Source organism: Brassica napus, unplaced genomic scaffold, assembly GCF_020379485.1.
Source record: "Brassica napus cultivar Da-Ae unplaced genomic scaffold, Da-Ae ScsIHWf_2167;HRSCAF=2820, whole genome shotgun sequence".
Classification (NCBI taxonomy): Eukaryota; Viridiplantae; Streptophyta; class Magnoliopsida; order Brassicales; family Brassicaceae; genus Brassica; species Brassica napus.
The window spans coordinates 1-17,031 of record NW_026015575.1 but is presented as its reverse complement, the minus strand read 5'-3'; the positions used below and the strand labels follow the sequence as shown (position 1 = coordinate 17,031).

Genomic DNA, 17,031 nt, shown 5'->3' with positions numbered 1-17,031 from the left:
GTTATTAATGGAATGCCCTGTCGGCTCTCTGTAAAATACTCGTTTGGACGAGGGCTCCCAAACACATCGTAAGCTAAACCGGTGTGCTGACGAATAACCAGCCCGCAATGAATAGGGAAGGTATAGTAATGCTATGAATGACCCAGTATCGAATACTGGTAATAATATCAGCAAAAGAACGTTCTCCTGTGTTTCCAGACAATACTGAACTCCAGATTTCTTGTAGGGAATCGATTCTGTCAAAAGATGAATCAGTAATTCAAATTCACTGAGATTACATCTTTGTGAGATCGTCAATAAGTACAAGGGTATTTTTAGAAGTCTACCCGAATCAGTATAGCTATCCTTCTTTCTGACACAGCAACGCAATTTGAATTGTATAGAACTGAAGTGTTAGATAATTTTATTTCGTTTTTTTTTGCTTGTCGATGTATAACCATGTTCCACTTCTTCAAATTCCTGTATCTGTAATCTATAGGGGCTTTGATCCTTTATTTTTTGGACTAGAAATAAACTAAAGATTAGATAAAATGAAAATTCAAGAGGGTGGTTTCTAATTCTAATAATTCATTAAGGAAATTCATATTGTCCCAAGTCAATTGAATCCAAAACCATCAATTTCATTTTTGTTGCATATGCATAATTGTAGAAGATATTTTTTTGTAATGATAATGTGACCCCCCCCGTTTTTGCTTTTTATTTTCATTTATTTTAAGGAATTAATCCAGTAACAGAAGAAGGAAGAATAGTTTTGGATCATTCAAAAGAACAACAAATAATAAAAAAATAATAATACTAAATCTTTGGAATGCGTGCATTGTTTGTTGTATTCAATTTAAAGGTTTTTCTTTCTTTAACTCTACAAAGATGATGGGTTTTTCACTCTATTTCTATCTAATATCGAAAGAAAAAAACCTAAAACCAGAAAGGAAACGATAATAGAAATTGCTAATTACAAGTTTTTAAAATCTAGTTAAAATAAATAACTCTTTTTTTGACTGATCTCGTTCTCCGTGTAGGATACTGCTTTTTGGTTTAATTTCATAGATAAATAAGAAAAACTGCTCTACTATATTAATCTACTTTATTCAAAATTGAATTTATTTCAATTTGAATAAATGTAGAAGGGGGCATATTCTAGGTTCTAAGGTCACTTAAAAAAAAAAGAATCAAACAACTTTTTTAAAAATTTTTACATGTTTATTCAAAAAAGTTCTATGTTTTAACTGAAAGTTATATAATAGAGTTATTTTTTATGTATTATTTTTTCTTATTAATTTCTTAAAGAGTTTTTCAATGAATCAGTTACGTGAATTCTGAATCCTGAGATGGTGCAGATGCCAAAGACGATGAATTTCGTTTTTTCTTTTTCTCTATTTTTGTTCATACCACCGATAATGCTGATAACTCACAAATTTTCAATTTAATTTTTTGATTCTTGGAACTAGTATTTGTATCTATCTTTACTTTAAAAAATTTTTTATTGAAACTTCGGGAAGTACTTTAGAAACATATGTATAAAAAAACATATTTTATTGAGTCCCTTCATGCCTACTATAACTAGTTATTTCGGTTTTCTACTAGCAGCCTTTAACTATAACCTCAGTTCTATTTATTGTCTAAGCAAAATACGACTTTTGAAATTTTTAATGAATGAATCTTTTTTGATCAAAAAAGATTTATATGGTATTTCATATGTTCGATAGTTCCTTACCGTGTTAATTACCCAATTTGGTCATTGAGATTCGTCGGCAATACAGATTAAGAGCTAGGAATAGATAGTACCTCTCTTTTCTCCCTTTCAAAAATGAAAACAAAATAAAATTGAAATGATTGAAGTTTTTTATTTGGAATCGTCTTAGGTCTAATTCCTATTACTTTGGCTGGATTATTCGTAACTGCTTATTTACAATACAGACGTGGTGATCAGTTGGACTTTTGATTAATTAACATCTCTTTTTTTGACTGACCTCCTTCTTGCTTTCATATGCGGGAGGTCGATTCAGATTGCTGCTCAATTATTTGCGAACAGTGGAATTTTGACACAATCTAATAAACAAGAGTGACATCACGCTCTGTAGGATTTGAACCTACGACATGGGTTTTGGAGACCCACGTTCTACCGAACTGAACTAAGAGCGCTTTTCTTGTTTTTATAAAAAAACGAAAAGGCTAGAAAGAGGACATTCTTTAACTCGAATCGATTTTGTACGTATATACTATATCATAGTATATCATAAAATCAGAATTATATGTATGTCCAATTTTATTAAAAAAAGATAAATCTAAAATGGATTCCTCGTTACTGCTCTTCTGAGCAGTAATTAGGGTAGGGATGACAGGATTGAACCCGTGACATTTTGTACCCAAAACAAACGCGCTACCAAGCTGCGCTACATCCTTTCGATTGGTTTACAGTGTCATTGTAAACAATTCCTATCTTGTTTTCCACATCCTTCTTTTTTTTTTGTTTCATATCAGATAACAAACATATATATAAATATAATTAAAAAAATTACTTTTTTTTTTAGGCAAATCCTATCAATTTCAAATTTACATAAAAGGCGTTTCCATTTGAAAATGGAATCTATAAGATCGTTCTAGTAGACAATATTTCAATTCTAATTTTGAAAGGGGGGGTTACATATACAAATACAAGAACTTCTTACTACATGTATCTATAGTTATATATATTACTATATATATTGTAATACAATAAGAAGAAAGAAGGAGGGGATTTCAAATGCGAGATCTAAAAACATATCTTTCCGTAGCACCGGTACTAAGTACTCTATGGTCGTTTCGTTAGCAGGTTTATTAATAGAGATTAATCGTTTATTTCCAGATGCATTAAATTTCCCTTTTTAATTCTAGTTATTAACATCAGAAAGGATAAAAAAATTTAGAGATACGATCAACGATCGGGGAATAACCCCCCCTTTTTTTTTATTCTAAAAAAGAATTAGAAAAAAAAAGGGGGGCGGAGGTCCGAAAGTCCTAAACGAGGGTCAGGATCCAATTAAAAAAAAAGTGTTGCTAGGGAAAGAGTATCCTACGAGATACTTAAAAAAAAATACTGTACAAAGATTTGAAATATAGTTTCAAAAAATCATTATTATTACTTATTATTTTCTTTTTATTTAATTACTAATAATATTCATTGCAACGAAATATTTAAGACATTTTTTTGAGTTAATTAACAGCTTCTATTTTTTTTGTTCTTGTTCTTTATGGACCCTAAAATTAAAATAGAAGATTGGGGTGAATCATAAATCCAAAGGAGGTTTCATGGCCAAAGGTAAGATGTTCGAGTAACAATTATTTTGGAATGTACCAGTTGTGTCGAAATGATATTAAGAAAGAATCGGCGGAATTTCCAGATATATTACTCAAAAGAATCGGCATAACACTCCTAGTCGATTGGAATTGAGAAAATTCTGTCCCTATTGTTATAAACATACAATTCATGGGGAATTAAGAAATAGATAAAATTGATGCGCTGTATGTCAAATTTTATTTTAAGAACAGGAATAATGAGAGTATCTACGTATTATTACAATATATAAATATAAACAAATAAAACATAGAAAGAAATCAAATCCTATTCTTAATTCTATATAGAAAGAACTCTATCCTATATAGAAATAGCAATCGTTTTTATTTGATCCGATCAAAATAGGATTTATAGGTAAGGAATAAAAATTATGAATAAATCTAAGCGACCTTTTACTAAATCCAAGCGATCTTTTCGTCGGCGTTTGCCCCCGATCAATCGGGGGATCGAATGATTATAGAAACATGAGTTTAATTAGTCGATTTATAGTGAACAAGGAAAAATATTATCTAGACGGGTGAATAGAGTAACTTTAAAACAACAACGATTAATTATATTGGCTATAAAACAAGCTCGTATTTTTCTTTGTTACCTTTCTTAATAATCAGAAACAATTTGAAAGAAGTGAGTCGACCCCCTAGAACTACTAGCCTTAGAACCAGAAAAAAATAGACTTATTCTTCAATGAAATAACTAATCTGAAGGATTAAAAAAGAGGTTAAATTTTTGTTCGACAAATCCAATCAAGAATCAAAATTTGATTGTTACGTCTGTTTCTGTCATAAAAAAAAAAAAAAAAGAAAAGAATCGTCGAAAAGAAAAAGAATAAGTCTTTTTTTAGCGACTATATACCCTCGTTTTGTTTGACGACTTTTTTTATAATACTAATTTCTACTCTACCCTCCCCGAGCTTATTCTACTTAAGAACTCTATTTCAAATATTTTAGTGGATTTCTTCCAATCCCCTCATTTTTTTGATCTCATTTGAAATCGTATAAAGACAACTCCTATTTAATAGAGCTATTTGTGCAAGTATTTTTCGATTAAGAAGTAATTGCTTCTTGTACAGATTGTGTATGAATCGGTTATAACTATAGAATACCTCCGTTTCGTGAATTACGGCATTTATTCGAGTGATCCATAAACGACGAAAATCTCTTTTTCTTTTACCCCTATCCCGACGAGCCGAAACTAAAGCTCTTATTCTCTGGTTGAGTCATAGTTCGTGTAAGTCGTGAATGAGCCCCTTGAAAGCTTGATGCAAATAAACGAAGTTTTGTTCTACGCCTCGAGCTATATATCCGCGTTTAATTCTAGTCATTGAATAAATCAAACTTTGATGAATAACTACTTCTTTTTAGTTTTAGTTATTCTTTTCCCCTTTACTAGTCATTAATAACCCAAACGAATTATTCCAATGTATAAAAAAATTCCAATGGCTTTTGCTACTCTAACCTTCCCCACCACTATTTTTGGCTAGGTATTTTCCTTTGCTTTGAAAGGATAAATTGCCTTGGTACTTGATATAAAAAAAAATAGAATAACTACAAAAAGTAGTAAATAGAAATGGATAAATAGTGGGTTCCTTCGTTTCTATGGTTACTTCTAAAACGGTGAGGTCCTCTCTATACACCGGAGCTCCTTCTTTTAATTAATCAATACTATTGGTAACTTGTACAATTCACATTCTTTGGCTCTACCCCATTAATATTCCAGTAATAGATCTTTCACAATGAGATCCACTTTATACAGTAACGGGTATTTTATTTAAAATTGATTTGGTCATTTACCCTGTTAGTCCGTTTTTTTTTCCAAGAGTGGAATCTTTTTAATAAAAATGGGATTTCCCCCGCTTAATTGATAACCATTTGTTATCATTGGGGGTTTCTAAAAATGGAGTTGATTGGATTTGCACCAATGTAAACCATAAGTTTCAGACACAATAGAAATATGAAATGATCTATCTTTTTGAAATAATGAATCGAGTTCCTCCATTCTATTTTATTAACAGGTACTGATCCTTGATATTTCAAAAAGAATTTCCTTTTTGTGTTTCAGTCTATGATCTAAACGAGTCGCACATACACCCGAGTACATGTTCCTCGTCGCTGAGGCATCCCCGAAGCGCTGGGGATTTTGTGACATTTCGGATTGGCTGTCTTGTATTTCTAATAAGTTGTTTAATGGTTGGCATACGGATCATATAAATAATGGGCTGGTTAGATGGGTTCTAACCGGCTAATTCTGAATTACTTCTCTTCAAGATTCTCTTCAATATAAAAAAAAATATATTGAAGAGATATGAAACTAAACCTTTAATCTAAAAAGATCTAAAATTAGCAGTGGTAGATTTGCATGAAATCGCTCCTATTTTTATTGAACCGCTACAAGATCAACAATGCCATGAGCTTGGGCTTCTGTTGCTGACATAAAAACATCCCTTTCATGTCTTCGGATACAACCCTATAGGTTTGCCCGTTCTTTGTACATAAACCCTTGTGATGTTTCGCGAAGTTTTAGTAGTTCTTCCGCTTCCAAGATAACTTCTCCCGTTTGTGCCTCCTAAAACGAACTCGCGGGTTGATGGATCATTTTACCCTGATGATATAATAGAAAAGCCTTTTCTCTTTCGCAGAATGAGGCGAGATAACCAAAAAACAGAGAAATTTGAATAACCGTACAGGCTTTTTTTGTGCGTTGCATACGGCTCTAGAATGGAATTTACGTTTTGACCTTTCCTTTGCGGCGAAAGAAAACAAAGATAGGTTCATTATACGCGGATCCATAAATGATCCAATTACCATCCTTTTTTTTGTTTTGTAGGAGTTAAAAAAATACTATGATGGTTCCGTTGCTTTATATATCATTTTTTTGATCCGTCTATGATTCAGCAATCCCAAAGTGTCTTTTTTTTTTTTTTGTAAATAAGCTTCCGGTGTGAAAACAAAGTTGTGACGCTGGGATGTGCCCGAATAGGGAAGATATCATTTTAAATACCCTTTCTTATCCCATACTACTCTTTCAATATATAATCTAATTTTTTTATCTAAAAAATTTCATATCGAATTCGAAGTGCCATGCTATTATTACTTAACTAATTCATATTCCGAGGGCGAAGGCATAGTATTTTTTCTAAAATAAAAAAACTCATTGGCGCCAAGCGTGAGGGAATGCTATACGTTGGTAATTTCTCCTCCGACTAGGATAAGGATGCTATTGAAGCGGCCAATCCCATGCATATTGTCTGTACACTCGGGTCGCACAAATTGCATAGTATCATAAATAGCCATTCCAGATATTACCCATCCACCAGGAGAGTTTATAAACAAATAAAGATCTTTGGTATCCTTTTTCTATACTGAGATATATCATAAGACTAATAAGTTGATTCGAGATTTCGGTATTAAACCTCTTTGGCCTAAAAAAAAACAATCTTTCTCGATAAAGTCGGTTGATTAGGATAAATTTTATTCCTTAGGAGCCGTACAGGCACCTTTTGATGCATACGGTTCAACAAAAATTGTTAAAAAATCAATGTGCGATTCCAACCCCCCCTTTTTTTCCAGAGAAGGCTTTTCTTTCTAACTTAATAAGGGAAGGGCTTGCTTCCTTTTAAAAGTAAAAGAAAAAAATATAATAAGTTTTGGCCCCTTTTATTTATTAGATATTTAATCCTAATAATAAAATAATAAAACGATTGATTAGGCCTGTCAGACTAACTTGATTCATTGATATTTTTTTTCATCGAGATTCAGTTGAAATGGGATGGTTTTTCTTGTTTCATGAATGGGCTTCTTCCTTTTTTTATTCCGTTTTTTTAGGTTTATGCTCTACTCCGCGTAAAAGGATAAAAAAAATTTGCCCGATTTTGATTTGCACATATAGGACAAATGAACCAAATACCCGTCTTTTTTTTTTTACTACTCCTTCTTTTTTTTTCAAATCATTTCTTTCACAGTCTTCTGTCAAATAGTCAATAATTTTTAATTATATTATTTTATTTGATCAACAGTTTTAGATCACCTGTTTCAATTTTTTGTATTTTTTTATATTTTTAATAGAATTTTTATCATAATTTTGATATCATATTCATATCATATTAAAGTAGTAATTATAATAATATTATATATTAATTATCAATTGGATTTTTGCTAAACGGGCCTGGAGAACTTAATTTTATTAGTCCGATCACGTAAACCATAAAAAATTTTGATAATCTAATATCAATCTAAATACTCCCTGCATTTAATTCTAATTTATTTTTTCGCGCTTCGCGTTACAAATTTTGATAATTCAATCAATCTTTTTGAGCGAAAACAGAGGATATCTCGATCGAGGGAGGTGGGGAAAAATCCCCTATAGCCCAATAATCTTGACAAGTGCACTATGTCAACCCAAATGTATTCTCCTTCTTCCAGGACTTCGAAAAGGTACTTTTGGAACGCCAATAGCATGAAATGAAAAAAAAAGAGAAGAGAATGAAGTTCTCTATTTCCACTTTGATGTGGAAACGTAAGACTGGGGGTTGGGTTTTTCATTTTTTATCATATTATCCTTTTTTTCCTACTTTATTATATTAATCAATTTAAATTAATCATATTTAATACAGAAGTTGAATAAGCTAAAATAAAATATAAAATAAAAGTAAAGTAAGAGAGAATGAATAAAAATTAAGGAAACTTGTTACGAACGGGCTTCTGAACAACAATAGCTATCTGGTTCATATAACATAGGATTCACCCCATTGCGTATTGGTACTTATCGGATATACGAATAGATCCGCTTCCCTTTTTTCCTATGAATCGAATTGTTCCATTATTACTAACAGAATAGACCAAATATTAATCCTTTCTCCGAATAATTACACCTAAAAAGGGGGGGTCCGTAACATAGTTTTTTCCAATGCAATAAAGTTACATAGTGTCTATTTTTCATGATAAAGGGGTATTTCCATGGGTTTGCCTTGGTATCGTGTTCATATATGTGTATTGAATGATCCCGGTCGTTTGCTTTCGGTTCATATAATGCATACTGCTCTGGTTGCTGGTTGGGCCGGTTCCATGGCTCTATATGAATTAGCTGTTTTTTGATCCCTCCGACCTGTTCTTGATCCAATGTGGAGACAAGGTATGTTCGTTATACCTTTCATGACTCGTTTAGGAATAACCAATTCATGGGGCGGTTGGAATATTACAGGAGGGACTATAACGAATCCGGGTCTTTGGAGTTACGAAGGGGTAGCCGCAGCACATATCGTGTTTTCTGGCTTGTGCTTCTTGGCAGCTATTTGGCATTTGGTATATTGGGATCTAGAAATTTTTTGTGATGAACGTACAGGAAAACCTTCTTTGGATTTGCCCAAGATTTTGGAATTCATTTATTTCTTTAGTGAGTGGCTTGCTTTGGTTTTGGCGCATTTCATGTAACAGGATTATATGGTCCTGGAATATGGGTATCCGACCCTTATGGACTACCGGAAAGGTCCAACCGTAAATCGCGGCGTGGGGCGTGGAGGGTTTTGACCCTTTTGTTTCCGGGAGGGGGAATAGCCTCTCATCATATTGCAGCAGGGACGTTGGGTCTATTAGCGGGCTTATTCCATCTTAGTGTTCGTCCGCCTCAACGTCTATACAAAGGATTACGTATGGGAAATAGATGAAACCGTCCTTTCAGTAGTATTGCTGCTGTCTTTTTTTGCAGCTTTTATTGTTGCTGGAACTATGTGGTATGGTTCTGCAACTACTCCCATCGAATTATTTGGTCCTACTCGTTATCAATGGGATCAGGGATACTTTTCAACAAGAAATATATCGAAGAGTTAGTGCCGGACTAGCTGAAAATCAAAGTGTATCAGAAGCTTGGTCTATAAATTCCTGAAAAATTAGCTTTTTATGATTATATTGGTAATAATCCAGCAAAGGGGGATTATTCCGAGCGGGGGTTCAATGGACAATGGGGATGGAATAGCTGTTGGATGGTTAGGACACCCGTCTTTAGAAATAAAGAAGGGCGTGAACTTTTTGTACGCCGTATTCCTACTTTTTTTGAAACATTCCGGTTGTTTTGGTAGACGGAGACGGAATTGTTAGGAGAGCCGACGTCCCGTTTTAGAAGGGCAGAATCTAAATATAGTGTCGAACAAGTAGGTGTAACTGTTGAGTTTTATGGGTGGTGTGAACTCAATGGAGTAAGTTATAGTGATCCCGCAACTGTGAAAAAATATGCTAGACGGGCTCAATTGGGTGAGATTTTTGAATTAGATCGTGCTACTTTGAAATCCGATGGTGTTTTTCGTAGCAGTCCAAGAGGTTGGTTCTACTTTTGGGCATGCTTCGTTTGCTCTACTTTTCTTCTTTGGACCACATTTGGCATGGTTCTAGAACCCTCTTCAGAGATGTTTTTTGCTGGTATTGATCCAGATTTGGATGCTCAGGTGGAGGGGAATTTGGGGATTCCCAAAAACTTGGAGATCCAACTACAAAAAGACAAGCAGTCTTGATGCAAATGCACATTGCTTTTTTCTTTTAGTTTCTGTTTGCGATTTTTTTGATTTCATTTAATAGGTAGGGTACTGTAGGAATCTTGATTTAAATCGCTGCCGTTTCTTTGACTCTTTTTTGTTCTTTATCCGGAGGTATACTCCTTCAGTAAACATAAACAAACAGGTATGAAAGCTATAATTGTAAACCACGATCAAATTTATGGAAGCATTGGTTTATACATTTCTCTTAGTATCGACTTTAGGGATCATTTTTTTCGCTATTTTTTTTTCGGGAACCGCCTACAATTTCAACTAAAAAATGAAATAATTTTTCATTTCTTTCATTGACGTAATCAGCCTCCAACTATTTGGAGGCCTGATTACGTCAACTAGTCCCCGTGTTCCTCGAATGGATCTCTTAGTTGTTGAGAGGGTTGCCCAAAGGCAGTATATAGAGCATACCAGTAAAAACTTACAAGTAACCCAGATATAAAGATGGCGACTAGAGTTGCTGTTTCCATTATTTATATAATTGAAAGACCACAATGGATCTATGCTAAGATCGTTTATTTACAACGGAATGGTATACAAAGTCAACAGATCGTAATGAATACAAAATAGATTTATGCTACACAAAACTGTTGAAGATAGTTCTAGATCTGGTCCAAGAAGCACTACTGTAGGGAAGTTATTGAAACGTTGAATTCTGAATATGGTAATTAAAGTAGCTCCTGGATGGGGAACGACCCCTTTGATGGGTGTTGCAATGGCACTATTTGCGGTATTCCTATCTATTATTTTGGAGATTTATAATTCCTCTGTTCTACTGGATGGAATTTCAATGAATTAGACTGAGAAGAATCTTGAAGTGCTAGCTTTTTGTTCGATACAAAAAAGTAAAGTATGTAGGTCTAAATTTTGCACCTATTCTCCTTTGGTAGTTCGACCGCGAAATTTTTTTCTGCATTGTATATTCCGGAATATGAGTGTGTGACTTGTTAGAATTGACCCTATGGATAGTACAGAGAAGGGGGTCTGTCATCTTTATCAAGATGGTTTTATTTCGTCGGATATTCATTCGAGTATCTGGAGCACGAAATAGATCAAATAGATCACCAAAGTTTTCGAACTATGATCATACTTAATACTTAGACCTCGTAGCCGGACTTCTTTCCGTTCTATCTTATAAATTTTCATAAATCAATTTTTTTCTGCTTTTAAACTTCTTATTTAGATCAAAGGACAAACGCTTCTTGTATTTTTATGTTTTTTAATCATTATAGCTCTTTTTTTTTTATTGAATAAGTGATGATCCAATGGTTCTCACTCAGTGAACTTTGGACTTTTTGAGGTTTCATTGATTTATCGTGGTTTTCGTATGATCTGAGGTTTCAATTAATAAGTAGGGTCTTAACAAGAAAATTCCTATCAATAATAAAGAAAACAAGAAGAAATCCGTATTCCCATTCCATACAAATACCAACTAAAAAAGACAATAACGGTAGGTAATCTAGAAGATTCAAGAGCCTGTAACGATCAACACAACATAAAGACGTATGAGCTGACTTGAGTTTTTGGCATTTAACCACAAAGAAGAGCTTTCGCATTTGACTCTAAATAATATTGAATGAGAGAGAAGTTTAAAAACTTTATATTCCATATCCGTTTCAATCAGTATTTGGGTCTTTTTTTTTGTTTGAGCTGTACGAGATGAAATTCTCATATACAGTTCTTGGGGGGGAGGACCTTGGTTTACCTATCTCAATAAAGTTTATGATTGGTTCGAAGAACGTCTGAGATTTAAAGCGATTGCAGACGATATAACTAGTAATATGTTCCTCCGCATGTCAACATATTTATTGTCTAGGAGGAATTACCCTACTTGTTTTTAGTACAAGTAGCTACGGGATTTGCTATGACTTTTTATTACCGTCCAACTGTTACTGGGCTTTTGCTTCTGTTCAATATATAATGATGAAGCTAACTTTGGTTGGTTAATCCGATCAGTTCTCGATGGTCGGCAAGTATGATGGTCCTAATGATGATCCTGCACGTATTTCGTGTATACCTCACCGGTGGTTTTAAAAAACCTCGCGAATTAACTTGGGTTACTGGTGGGGTTTCTGGGTGTATGATTGACCGCATCTTTTGGTGTGTTCAGGTTATTTTTACCTTGGGATCAAATTGGCTATTGGGCAGTCAAAATTGTAACAGGTGTACCTGACGCTATTCCGGTAATAGGATCGCCTCTTGTAGAATTATTACGCGGAAGTGCTAGTGTTGGACAATCCACTTTGACTCGTTTTTATAGTTTACACACTTTTGTATTACCTCTTCTTACGGCTGTATTTATGTTAATGCATTTCTTAATGATACGTAAGCAAGGTATTTCTGGTCCCTTATAAATAATATAGATTCTAGATATTTTTAATTACTAATTTATCTATTACTTGGTGAAGGAACAATCGTATTTTATTGCTATAAATAGGATTATTAAAAAAATAAATAAGACATGTATTGGGATATTTCCCTTCAAACTCCACAATATTGTATTATTTTTTGACATAAAAAGTTGAAGGGAATTCTATGAAGAGAAAATGGATTAGGGAGTGGTGACTGAACTATTGATCGGGCCGTGCAGAAATATGACTTTATCTGCTACATTGGAATTCACAACCAATGTGTCTTTGTTCCAACCACTGTGTAAGCCCCATACAGGGGATAGGCTGGTTCACTTGAAGAGAATCTTTTCTATGATCATAATACCCGACGATGTCGTGGATGAGTGGGCTCCGTAAAATCCAAAAATCCAGGAGATTAAGGGATGGAACATAATCAGGATTATGTTTTTAGCTATTTTTTACTAAAAAAAGAGCTAAAAAAATAAAAAATTAATAGTATGTAAATGCATTCATTTTCCTCTGCATCGACTCGCTCGATTTCTGATACTATCGGAGTGAATACAGGATCTAATGAAGAGTAGAGGGGTTAGACTTCATTAGTAACAAGTAAATCCTTTGTATTTTGAAAATCTCGATATAATTTTTGAGATTAAGGATTAATTATAAGGTATGAGGACGATCCAGAAAGCACTTAATCATGATCAACTTTTAAGCTTACGTGGGTGTTGAGCATTTACCTGTAAGAATGGAATTTATGGTAATCTTTAGTTGCAATAACTTTGGAATCGGATAATTCTTTTTTACATATTAAATACTTGTGGAATACCTATATATTTTTTGTATGTATTAATTTAGTTTGGTTAATTCTTGCTCGAGCCGGATGATGGAAAAATTATCATGTCGGTTCCCTCGGGGGATGGATCCATAAGAATTCACCTATCCCAATAACAAAAAAACCAGATTTGAATGATCTGTATTACGAGCTAAATTAGCTAAAGGTATGGGTCCTAATTATACCGGAGAGCCCGCATGGCCCAATGATCTTTTATATATTTTTCCAGTAGTCATTTTTGGTACCCTTGCCTGTAACGTAGGCTTAGCGGTTTTTAGAACCATCAATGATTGGTGAACCTGCGGATCCTTTTGCAACTCCTTTGGAAATATTACCTGAATGGTATTTCTTTCCTGTATTTCAAATACTTCGTACAGTGCCTACAAAATTATTGGGTGTGTTGTTCTTTTAATGGCTTCAGTACCGGCGGGATTATTAACCGTACCCTTTTTGGAAAATGTTAATAAGTTCCAAAATCCATTTCGTCGTCCAGTCGCGACAACCCGTCTTTTTGATTGGCACCGTGGTGGCCCTGTGGTTAGGTATTGGAGCAACATTACCAATTGATAAATCTCTAACTTTAGGTCTTTTTTAATTAAATTTATTCAATTGTAAAATAAAAGGCGTGGGTATCTAGGGAGTAGTCATTTCAAAATGAATTCTCCCTAGATACATATCTAAATTAATTTTATTAAGTAAAATAGGTTTGACTGGAAAATCGAAATTACGTTGAAGGTTTTTTAAAATCCCTTCAATTTTAAATTGACTTTTTAGTCAAATTTTTTTTAATGCTTTTTTATTTTTTTTCTAAAATGTCTAATATTTTTTCACATCTTCTATGTGAAAATGTTCCATTTTGATAAGGTCTTCTTGACTGTTATTCAAAAAGATCCAATAATGTATGTATATTGGACCTTTTGAGACAATTATTAGATTCGGGAGGCAATTCTAATTGGTCAATAAAAATATATTGAAAGCTAGTTCTTTTTTTTTTTTCTTAGGTTAACAATCTATTATGAAAGGAAAAAGGGTAACGTAACTTGATGTTGATTGTTCTCTAATAGAACGTTTCTTCTTCTACATGTAGAAAGGAATAAATTAAATTAATCAAATTCGGGAGGCTTCATGAAGTGCTTCTTTAGGAGTTAAACTTCCATTTGTCCATATTTCTAGAAAAAAGAATCTCTTGTTTTCATTCCCATTCCCATAGAATGAATACTATGATTCGCATTTTGAACAGGCATGAATACAGCATCTATAGGATAATTCGGTCTTCAAAGTTATTTGACATTTTTAAACTATATCCGCGATTCCTCTCGATTTTAATCCAATACACAAATTTATTGGTTTCCGTTTAAGGTAGCTATATGCTGTGTCATTATCAACGATTTCCACAGAGGGCGGTAAAACTATGTCTCGAGCAGTTATATATCGGGGACCTTGGACACAAATAAGCGCGTTGCGCGTTCCATATAGATTACTTTTTAATACAATCTCGTTCAATATTCATTAAAACTTTCATGTCAATTTGATTCTTGAATACCGACGATGTTAGATAGTCATTGTGGTATGTTCTCAGATTTTTGCACGTGTGTAATACATGTTCCTTCTATTTCGCCACGTAGTAAGCTCTTCGCATCGCAATGCCTATTGTGTCGGCTTGCCTTTCATAAGTGGAGACAGAATAAAGCGTCCATAATAAAGACGATTACTGTCTCTTCTTGATTCACACACACTTCCACTGTAGTGTCCGATAGCTACTTTGACTTTCTCTCGAACCCATAGTAATTTTATTTGATCAGATCATTGAATCCTTATTTCTCTTGAAACCTTTCGCCTTTATTTAGTTCTATACACGTCGTTTTTAGGGGGGGGGTTCTAACAACTTATGTGGCATAGGGGTTACATCTCGTACGAAACTTAAAAGTATACCGCTTCTACGAATAGCTCGTAAGCTGCATCTCTGCTCTCTCCTAGTCCAGGGCCTTTTTATCCTTACTTCAGCTCGTTGCATACCTTGATCCACTACTGCTCGACTAGCATTTCCTGCTGCGGTTTGAGCAGAGCAAAGGTGTTTCTCTTCTTGTACCCCTGAAATCCCAGTACCGCGACGGAGGACCAAGAATCACCCGACCCCGTACATCTGTAACGGTCCACAATGGTATTGTTGAAAACTTGCTTGAACATGATAACTCCCTTTGGTATTCTACGTTACATTTTACGTGAACCACTACGGGTTATTTTACGTGAACCAATTCTTAATATAGGTTTTGCCATATTTTTTCATTTCACAAGAATATATGGATATATCCATTCATGTCAAAACGGACCTTTTTTTACTAGCTTGGAAAGTGCCTTTTCCTTTAGTAGATTATCCTGTCTTTGTTTATGCCTCGGGTGGAACAATTACTAATTCGTCCCCTCCTACGGATTAGCCGACACTTTCACAATTTTACGAACGGAAGCCTGCTTTCATAGTTGTTATTCCTTAATTCTCTAATATACTTATTGTTGGACGAAAAAAAGGTTTCTTGATATTTTTTGAATCTTGAATTGTATTTCTGTGAAAGGATGTTGAATTTCAAAAAACACTGACTTATTTGACTCCTTGTTATGGAGTCTAGAAAGTGGCTGTTCCCGATTAACTTAATACCTAAGAACTTCACTAAAATTTTTACCCCCTTTTTCTCCTATAGGTATACCTATACAAAAAATAGGTCGAATCCTTGCAGAAGCATGACCTAAAATAAAAAAAATCTTTAGTATCTAAACAAAATCGACCCTAGCCGGGTTCGGAAGTGATTCATAAGAAAACTTTCATTAAGGCCATTTTTTCTTTAATTTCATTCGGGGTAAAAAATTCTAACCTTTTTTAGCAGGGGGTGGTCATTACACAACCCACCCCCCTTTTTTTTCACAAAGCTACGTTCCGGATATCCAATTTTGATGATTAGAATGAGGACCAAGATATAACACAAAATTTCCCCGCCGATTCTTTTTAGTCGAGCTTCTCGATCTGTCATTATACCTTGAGAAGTGGAAAGGAGGACAATCCTATTCCGCCTAAAATTCGGGGAATTCGTTGAGAGTTAGAATAGATTCGTAGACCCGGTCGGCTGATTCTCTTTAAATTAAAATCGTTTATAGGAGTCGTGTTCTTATTTCGTCTATTTGTATTAGGGTTGTAAAATCAAAAATATTTGATGTTTTCCGCGATGTTAATTACGTTTTCGATAATTTAAAAACCCTCTCGTAACATTATTTTTAACAATGCTTTCGGGATTGTTAGTCGATTCCTATCCGAAACTGTTCCTTTCTATTCATGTCAGCATTTGTTTTTTATTAGAGAGGTTATTATATCTGCAATAGTGTCTTTCCCCATGATAAGTTAAAATTCCTTAATTGTTCTATAATTTTGATATACATCAACATGTTAATTTTCTTTATTTATATAAAAATAGAGAACGAATATTATGATTCATTATTAGAATTCCGTTATATTTTATGATAAAATTGTAAGGACTATGTTTGATACACAATCATTAATTATAAACAATTTGATTTTCACATACATTTTGTTATTCTATCCTATTATTAACTATCGATTAGTGAGGTCGTTATACAACTTCAGGAGGCTATGAAACGATTGGTAGTAAATGTTAATTGGTCTCAATTCCCGTCGGGATCGACCCAAAATCCGCGAGTTTCCTTTTGATTTCCTTCTGATCAATGACCAACTGCGGCATTGTCGTCATATCGTATTATCGTCCCATTCTTACGTTGTTGAGTTCTTTACAAGTACGTACAATTACCAGCTCTGACCACTTCTGATCTTTCTAGAGTAGTTATTTGGGATTGCTTCCTTGACTTACTAGCAAACAATAACGCTCACCAGTATGAGGCATAGCGGCGATTATCTAGCGCCTATTATTCGAATTCACATCAATTTTCGACCCCGTCTGTTGTCTGCTACATTCAATAG

The 17,031-nt window shown here is 34.0% G+C and overlaps 1 non-coding gene and 1 pseudogene across 1 annotated transcript; one reads left to right on the top strand and one right to left on the bottom strand.

Moving 5' to 3' along the window:
- Positions 1 to 2,069: 2,069 nt before the first annotated feature.
- TRNAW-CCA lies at positions 2,070 to 2,142 on the bottom strand. The gene has a single exon. It is a non-coding gene; the product is annotated as a tRNA-Trp (tRNA).
- A 6,129-nt stretch (positions 2,143 to 8,271) lies between these two features.
- LOC125600263 lies at positions 8,272 to 9,862 on the top strand (annotated as a pseudogene).
- The last annotated feature ends 7,169 nt before the right edge of the window (positions 9,863 to 17,031 follow it).